This window comes from Lotus japonicus, chromosome 2 (genome assembly GCF_012489685.1).
Source record: "Lotus japonicus ecotype B-129 chromosome 2, LjGifu_v1.2".
Lineage (NCBI taxonomy): Eukaryota > Viridiplantae > Streptophyta > Magnoliopsida > Fabales > Fabaceae > Lotus > Lotus japonicus.
The window spans coordinates 25,128,033-25,137,321 of NC_080042.1; positions in this window are offsets into that span (position 1 = coordinate 25,128,033).

A 9,289-nucleotide genomic window follows, 5' to 3' on the forward strand; every position below is an offset into this window, starting at 1 on the left:
AGCACGATCACCGAGAAATTCTAAGAGAGATTCTGGCGTCGGAATTCCAGAACTCAAAACAAATATCTAGGATTTGGGAAAAACGATATCGAAAAACTCAAAAGCGGTGTCGGTTAATCTGCCCCGAAAAACTACTTTTTGCTGTGATGCTCAAACGACAAAACTTCCAACTGAAGAAAGATTGGAAACGTCGAAACAAGTCTGGCAACGCGGACGGAATCTTCGTTAGAAGTCCCGAATAGAAAAAGTATTCATCCATTGCTCGAAAATAGGGTTTCGAAGCAAAGAAATTAGCGTCGGCGGACATCCGAAAAGTGAAACCTATCGTGCGTACAGTCCAGAGTTCCGAAATGAAACGCTGGTCGATGGAAAAATAAAAAGAATCTTTAAATTTTCCGAGAGTTCGAAATCTCACTCAAAACGTTGCTTTAAGAGCGAAATAGCCTATTCTGGACACGCTTGCCATAAGGCAGGTGTGCAGACGACTCGCACTAACTCCGAAAACAGCTACGCAACATTCCTCAAGCAATTCCTGAACTTTCTTCTTCATTAATCTTTCTCAAATGTCAAACTCCTGTCACGCTTACACTATTTCTACGTGTGAGTCGGAAACTTAACTTGTTCTGAAAATCCAGGTCTTACAATACTCCCCTCCAAAAAGAAAGTTTCGTCCTCGAAACTCAGAGCTCTGCAAAAAGTTCGGAATACAGTTCCTTGATCTTATCTTCCAATTCCCATGTAGTAGTGCCTGTGTCATTGTTCCTCAAAATCTTTACTTAAGCAATCTGCCTTCCCCTTAACTGTTTCACTCTTCTATCCCCACTGCTAACTATCGGCGTCTCAAAAGACAAAACATCATTCAACCTCATGTCGTCTGACTCGATTACTTGCGTCGGACCTCTGCTTGAAATGATACCGGTTGGCATTCCGTGCAGTCGCACAACCTTAGCCACTTACTTCTTTACTTTCGGTCGTCCGGAATTCTTCTTAAACTCAGTGCCTCTCTGTCATCTCAAAGTAGATACTCAACTTGTCCTCGTGATCTTCATCTACAGTCCATCACTTGTTCGTTCGATAACTCTTAGACGAAACATTGCGTTGGAATCTAATAGTCCATTAAAACACCTCCAACTTCGTAACTATCTTTACAAACACCAAGTAATCAAACTTCTACTTAGTCACTATTCGAATTAAAACTCGACTTATGTCCTTATTCCTTGTCCTTCACTAATCTTATCCCCCTTCAACATCAATCTATCAACAACTTATAAGATAATCCTCCTCTTAATATCTAACAATCCATTATTATCGTCTTCTTCCTTAGAACTTCCCTCACTCAAACCTATTTACACTTACTGAAATCCCTAACACTTCGCATAAATCGAGACTTATCCTCTAGTAGATTACATCATAACTATACCTCAAGGGACTTAACTAGCCATCTTATCATCCGATCCTTCAACATTCTGAGATTTAACTCTATCGTAACCGCTAACACCACTAAATCTCGTATGTGTACATGAATCTCAGCTCACTAGGTCAACCTTAGCCCTAGGATTCTCATTCAACCTTAGTAAAATTCACTTGTTAACCGTAATATGCATCATCAAAATCCATAACAAAGTTTCATCCACTCTTAAGCTCTAAGAAACTTGTCCAAACATAACAACTTCAAGTATTCATCTTAACACCAACACCCTCCTTTTGGGACTCAACCACCATCTCGTCAATCAACTTCTTAATCTCCCAATCAAATTCTGACAAACTTTGAGTCCTTCACACCTTAGACAGACATTCATAGATTTAAAACCTAAACCTTCTCCAAGTTTGGTCCTCTAATGTCCTTTAATCCTTCAATACTTCTTAAATGAATATCCGTTTCTTAAAAACTATAACTCCTTCACTTACCCAAACGACCTGACCAGTGTCGTCATGCTTTCACATCCACAACTTATTATGCTAACATCATTCAAATCATATCACATGGCTCATTATGTCTGCAACCTCATGATCAACATCAATCGATCACCAACTTATAACCAACCTTATGACCCTACACAACCCAAGATTCATTTACTTCAAGATCACTCTTATATTATACCTCAATGGTCTTAACCCGAAACCCATCTCCAGGTCTTCATTCTTCTAAGATTCAACTCCTATTGTCACAGCTACAACTGTAAGATCTCTTACTCGTATGCGATTCTCGACTCTCAAGATTCAATCTTAACCCTAAGATTTCAATCCAACTTAGTAAATCTCACTTAGTAATCTCAGCATATTTCCTTGGAATCCATATCACCAACCTCAAGTATTCAACTTATGCTAAAACTTTCTTTCTCCAACTTAATCATTAATTCAACACTTTTCAAGCGAAAATTCATCTCTTAAGACTATAATGTCTCCACATATTAATCCAACGCTTAGCAAAACTTATTCCTCGAACTCGACTATAACAATCTAGTTCAGAGTTAATTCTTCTCAATCTCGCTACCATCAAACAATCATCTATAACCGGATATTAAATCCAACCTATCTAATCTCTAATAATCCCACGTCAGAAATCACATAACCTATGACTTCATAACTTCCGAGAAAATACTTAAAGATTTTCCAACATCAATTCTATTGGCTTAGTCTACCTCTACTTGGAGTAATCACACGAACTAACCAATCAATGTCTATACGAAAATCATCAACTTCCAAAGGTTCAAATCTTAATCTTGTACAATCAAATGCTTAACACGAACTTTCCTCCCAAATCCGACTAATCCTCAATCAATTCAAATTCATCTTACCCGTCCTTCTATCAAAGTCCATAACCAGCTGTGATTCCGAATATCACCCCCTCAATATTAGGTTGATCAGGCCTAATACATCGAAGGTGGAAATTTAGAAAAACCCACTGGAACAGTCAATGAGTTCCTATCCTCCAGTAGTCACAAATATCCTGATACTAAATCCTTTAATGATCCCGCTACGGAACTACACACCCTCAACATGACACGTATACTACCCATACGGAATCTCCCTAAGATTCGTTCTTCAACTACTAGCTTCCTCATAATCGCATCGGTGGAAGACTACTTTCTAGACTTAGTGAGCTATTCCCAACCTCGTGTAACTTCTATAGTTAAAACACGAGCAACTTCGAATAAGGTCCTACATCGTTCCCACGTTCTTCCTCGTTCAACTCCTCAGCTCTTGCCCTCCTTGGCATGAATCCTTTCCTCTGGAGCAAGTTGTTTTCCTTTCCCAACATTCCCTGATGATTCGCCCCTGAGTGCCTTGCAATCTTGGGAGAAATGTCCCGGCTGGTTGCAATTGAAGCATAGACTTTCTTTGGTCTTGCAGTTCACAGCTAGATGCCCCTCTCGGTTACACTTGAAGCATCTCCGTCCAATCACTGAGCATTTGTTAGCAAAATGCCCAAACTTTCTGCAACGAAAACATGTCACTCCTTTGTCACCAACTGGCTTCCCCCCCAGTATCAGCAGTCGTCGGTTTGTACTCTCTTGAGATAAGATTTCTTCCCTCGGAACGCTGATATGGTCCCCACTTATGGTAACTCTTCCTTCCGTTGTAGCCTTGGGAACCTGACCTCATTGGTCCCCCAGCTCCAATTCGGTTCATTCCTCTTTATTGATACATTGCTGTCGCCATCAGTCGTTGATGATGCTCACGTGTAGCCTCCGCCATCCGGTTAAGATCCACCATCCTCTATCCCATCGAACGTCCGATTAGTACTAACCATACGGTAGCACTAGACAAACCACTCAATCCGATTGAGTAGTAACGCAAGCAATTAGAGCGAAAATCGCTCTGCAGACAATCAATTTTCACTCTTTGCAGAGTCACACAACCTAGCACAGAAGACCTATTCCCCAAAGACTCCCAAAAGACTCGACTAAGCTCTGATACCACAATGTAACACCCCGATTTCCAGGTGTCACTTTAGTAACCAAAAATAGACTTTACGCTGAAAACAGGTAATTTTTTTGTTTGATACCTTTTAAATCAAGCAATAGAAAATAAAGACAAAACCCAACCAACACACAAATATATACACATGTACAGCCTCAGCTGCACTCCCATGTCACGCGCACTCGCAGTGACTCCAAAGTAGTGTGCCCGTAGGCAAATAGTTACAGATCCAGAAGTGTGAGTGAAAAGGTTATAATTACAATCCACTGGGAGAAAGTCGGCCTCAAAATGGCCTAAGCAAAGACTCCTATAGTCCGACTGACTCACTGTGATCCCTCAATAAGAGAACCACACAAAAGCCATGCGTCGGGAACCTACCCCGTCCCAAAAGCAAAACGAATCAGAGCTCTACACAAATATGACGCCTGCCTAACTCTACCAACCCATAACTGCTCACACATCCGAGTCCTCGGCGAACTGAAGACGGCAAGTTGAAGCTCAGCTCCATGCGTCGTAGAACTTCTTTCGTCAGATGTTCACACTCGTCAGTCCGGTCCTCCATGACCCTTCCCCGGTACGTCGCTCGATGACCCACAACATCGATCACCCAAGCGGTGGGGGCATCCCGATCCACAAGCTCATATCTGATCCCCCCCCGAGGGAGAGACCATCGAACACCAGTCGGCCATCGACATCTGGCAGCAGGCCGACCGCCCAAACACAAACATACAAACAAAGCCAAGGCGCTAGGGTCAACTCACAGCAATAAGTAGATATACACTCAACATGTGATATGGGGTATAGATATATGTTGATATATATACATATAAACAATCCTAGCATGTTATGGCTCTAACATTGCTTCAATAAACAAACAGCACACAATCTCAGTCAGCATGAATGTATGCGTGAAATGCACAATATGTATCCGGATTTGTGACGCGTTCCCGTTCGCCACAAGTGAAGCATTTTCACTATGGATGGACCATTCCCGTTATCCATCCTGGATGAAATCCATCCTGGATGAACCATTCCCGTTATTCATCCTTGGTGAACCATTCCCGTTATTCACCGAATGATGAACCATTCCCGTTATTCATCATTAATGCAAGGTGAACCATTCCCGTTATTCACCATGATATGCACAGGTGAACCATTCCCGTTATTCACCCGATTGAATGCAACGTGGTTAGCCAAACAACGAATCGTCCTTACCACGAAAGTGTTTAGCTCACAACCCAATCTCAACAAACCCATGAGTTAGTGTCGGTCAATACAACACAACTCGGAGTAAGTGTCGGTCAATACAACACAACTCCATCCACAGAATACACAAGGGTCTAGTGTCGGTCAATACAACACAGCCCAAACAACAAGAGCACTAGGTGTCGGTCAATACAACACGGCTCCACAACAATCCCCAAGAGTACTAGAGTACTCGGTGACTTTCAATCATCACCATAGCTCACCTTAGTGGCTTCCCCCAATTCCGATAACTCTCCAAACCCACAACAAAGTCGACTTTTCCCCGTCTTTCGTAAATATTTTCCCCTTCAGTTCTCCTATGCTTAAACGTTAATAAAAATTGTTTCAATTCGAATTAGTCAAGTTATGAGTTTATTTCTCAAAGTCTAAGTTTCCCAAGTCTTTAGTTTTTCAAAGCTCTATCATTCTAAGTTTTCAAAGATCAACCACCCAAAATACATTTCCCGGGGAAAGTCTAGGAATTCCAACGAATCCCAACAAATGGCTAAGTCTCAAACCCCACATTTGGACTTGCCTAGGGTTGTTCATCCAACCCGAGATATCAAAGATCACCAGATCAATGAACCTCCACTCCGAAGTTGCGTCAAAACGCTCAATCCAACAGAAGCACAACATCACAAGTTATGGAAAAGCATCATAACATCAACTCAACATCATAAACAACATCAGACAAAACATAAGTCGAATTTATCGACGCCTATCATGCAGTCATAGCTAATATATAGTAAGTTGCCCTAACCTTGAGCTGATCCAGCTTCGCAAATCAAATCTCCTTCACAGGAATGCCTTGAAACTTCCAAAGTTCCTTCAACTGAACCTCGGAGGAAAAACAAAGCAGAATCCACACAAAATCGATTAGTTCGATCGCAATACAATACATAAACGATAGACAAAGCATCAAAGCTTCAGAATACGACAAACAGGTACGAAAGGACAAGTTTTCGAAAACGAAAAACTCCCCTCCCCTTAGGAAAAACCCACGGCCAAAAGGAGAAAAGGGCTTCGGCTCTTTTTCTTCGATCAAATCAGTTTACAAGGTAGTTTTAGGGTAAAACTAAGGCAAAGAAACTGTCAGAACAATTTTCGGACAATCGGGCCGAAATACGACTACGCAGGGGCATTTTGGTCCAAAATAAAGGCTCAAAACTTCAAAGTTATCAGTTCTGAAAACAAATTTGACAGCAACGATCCTCATGATATCCGTGACAACAAATCCTAAAGGCACGAAGTCATATTAAGTCTTTTCGACAATAAAGTTTCGAAATGTGAGACAAAAAGAGTTTTGAGTCAATTTTTCAGATCCTGGACAACTGAATCGCAATCAGAGTTTACTGACAGAGGTTTTAGACTCAGGGGAACATAAGGAACATAACCCAAGCGAGAAATCAGAGAAATCGGACAATTTTAGAAAAAGCTCAAAACTTAGAGCACAGAAACGACTTCAGAAACTCAGCAGAAACAGAAATCAGAGGCAGGATTCATGATAGTTACCTCGATACCTAGAAGTAGGGACGAACTGCACGAAGATTGGTCAAGTTTTCGCGGAAATCCCCTCCCCCCCTTGCTCCCCACGAAATCAGCCACAAATGGAAAGAAAATGAGAGGATTTTGCTTTTTCGCGCTATTTATAGGCGGGTGAAATCGCGGGAAAATGAAAATTTCGCGATTCCGATTTTTGCAGCACGATCACCGAGAAATTCTAAGAGAGATTCTGGCGTCGGAATTCCAGAACTCAAAACAAATATCTAGGATTTGGGAAAAACGATATCGAAAAACTCAAAAGCGGTGTCGGTTAATCTGCCCCGAAAAACTACTTTTTGCTGTGATGCTCAAACGACAAAACTTCCAACTGAAGAAAGATTGGAAACGTCGAAACAAGTCTGGCAACGCGGACGGAATCTTCGTTAGAAGTCCCGAATAGAAAAAGTATTCATCCATTGCTCGAAAATAGGGTTTCGAAGCAAAGAAATTAGCGTCGGCGGACATCCGAAAAGTGAAACCTATCGTGCGTACAGTCCAGAGTTCCGAAATGAAACGCTGGTCGATGGAAAAATAAAAAGAATCTTTAAATTTTCCGAGAGTTCGAAATCTCACTCAAAACGTTGCTTTAAGAGCGAAATAGCCTATTCTGGACACGCTTGCCATAAGGCAGGTGTGCAGACGACTCGCACTAACTCCGAAAACAGCTACGCAACATTCCTCAAGCAATTCCTGAACTTTCTTCTTCATTAATCTTTCTCAAATGTCAAACTCCTGTCACGCTTACACTATTTCTACGTGTGAGTCGGAAACTTAACTTGTTCTGAAAATCCAGGTCTTACACAGGTCACCCTATATATAAACCCATCAAGAGCCCCATTTGTGAACCCTAGCCGCCTCTCCCCCTCCCCCCCCCCCCTCGAAACCCTCTTCTCCTCCCCTCTTCTCTTCTTCTTCTTCTCCTCCCCTCTTCTTCTTCTTCTCCCCTCTGAAACCCAACCCACCTCTGCAACCCCACCACCACCACTGAAACCCAACCCACCGAAAGCCTCTTCTTCTTCTTCTCCTCCCCTCTTCTCTTCTTCTCCCCTGCCTCCTCGAAACCCCCTTCCCTTCTTCTCCCCTCTTCTCTTCTTCTTCTTCTCCCCTCTGAAACCCAACCCACCTCTGCAACCCCACCACCACCACTGAAACCCAACCCACCGAAACCCAACCTCACCACTGAAACCCAAAACCCACCTCACCACCACTGAAACCCAAAACCCACCTCACCCCCACCGAAACCCAACCCACATCACCGCCTCAAACACCCACCACCACAGCCAAAATCCACCTCACCGCCCCCAAATCGACTTACCACCACCCAAATCGGAGCCACCAGATCAGATCAGGGGAAAGGAAGCCCCTTTTCGCACATTCAAGTCTCCCTTTCAACAAGATCGGACATGCAAGGCTCAGAATTTTTTTTTTTTCCTATGTAAATATCAGTTACAGTGTAAAAGTTTGATTTTGGTTGTAAAGTTTGGATTTTTTTTTAAAAAAATTGATTTTGGTTTTGTTCTTGTGTTAGATTATTTCAAATCTGTTCTTCTTCTTCTTCCCTTCTACCGTTTCTTCCCTCTGAAAGTAGTTGATGAGGAGCATGTGAGAGAAAATAATCGTTTTTTAATATAAGAGCTCATTAAGCAGGAGCTCTTGCAGAAGAGCCTCTGGACTGTAGCTAAGAGCTTTAAGGCTCTCTCCAATGCAGGGAAAAAATAAGAGCCGGCTCTTAGCAACTCCAGCTGGCCTAAGAGCCCAGCGTTGGAGTTGCTCTAAAGAGAAAGAGTGGAAACGGTTGGAGAGTAAATGAGGGGAGAGAGAAAAGTCAAACTGATTGAGGTGGGGACCACGAAGAGAGAGAAAGTGTTAGTGGAAATTTGAATGAAAAGATAAGTGGTTGAGGGAAAAGAATAAAGAATATTCTTTGGTGATAGGCTAACATAGGTAATTATAAAAAGGTGACCTGTTAGAGCAGGTCATCTCTATAAAAGAAAGAGATAATTAAAGAGTGGAAATTCCTAAGATTAAAATAGAATAGTACATACAAAAATAATTATAATGTTATTCTTGTATTTAAATAAACTCTATAAAATTGAAATATTGAAATTAATTATTACTTGATTAATTTTCACCGACCGCGATTAGATTCGAGTAAAGAAAATAATATAAAAATACTAAAATATAAACACACCATTAAATAGCTATAAGGAAAATATTTCCTTAAGGTATTTCCCGCCATCGCGGCGCGAGTAATATTTAATAAAATAATTAATAAATAAAACGCGTTGTCGTACGATATGCAAATTAAATAAATAAACGTTCTATTTACTTTCGGGTCTCACACTTCCCAACCTTCGTGAAGCTTTCCCGACTTCACCGAGGCCCAATCTTTCGATCGTACAAACCTCGAATGATGCATGATGCAATATGGTTAGGCAAACATCGAATCGTCCTCACAACACAAGTGTTTAGCTTAAAACCCAATTTCAAAACCCAAGAGTTTAGTGTCGGTCAATACAACACAAACTCCAACAACAAGAGTACTAAAGTACTCGGTAACTTCCCCTTGTCACCGTGG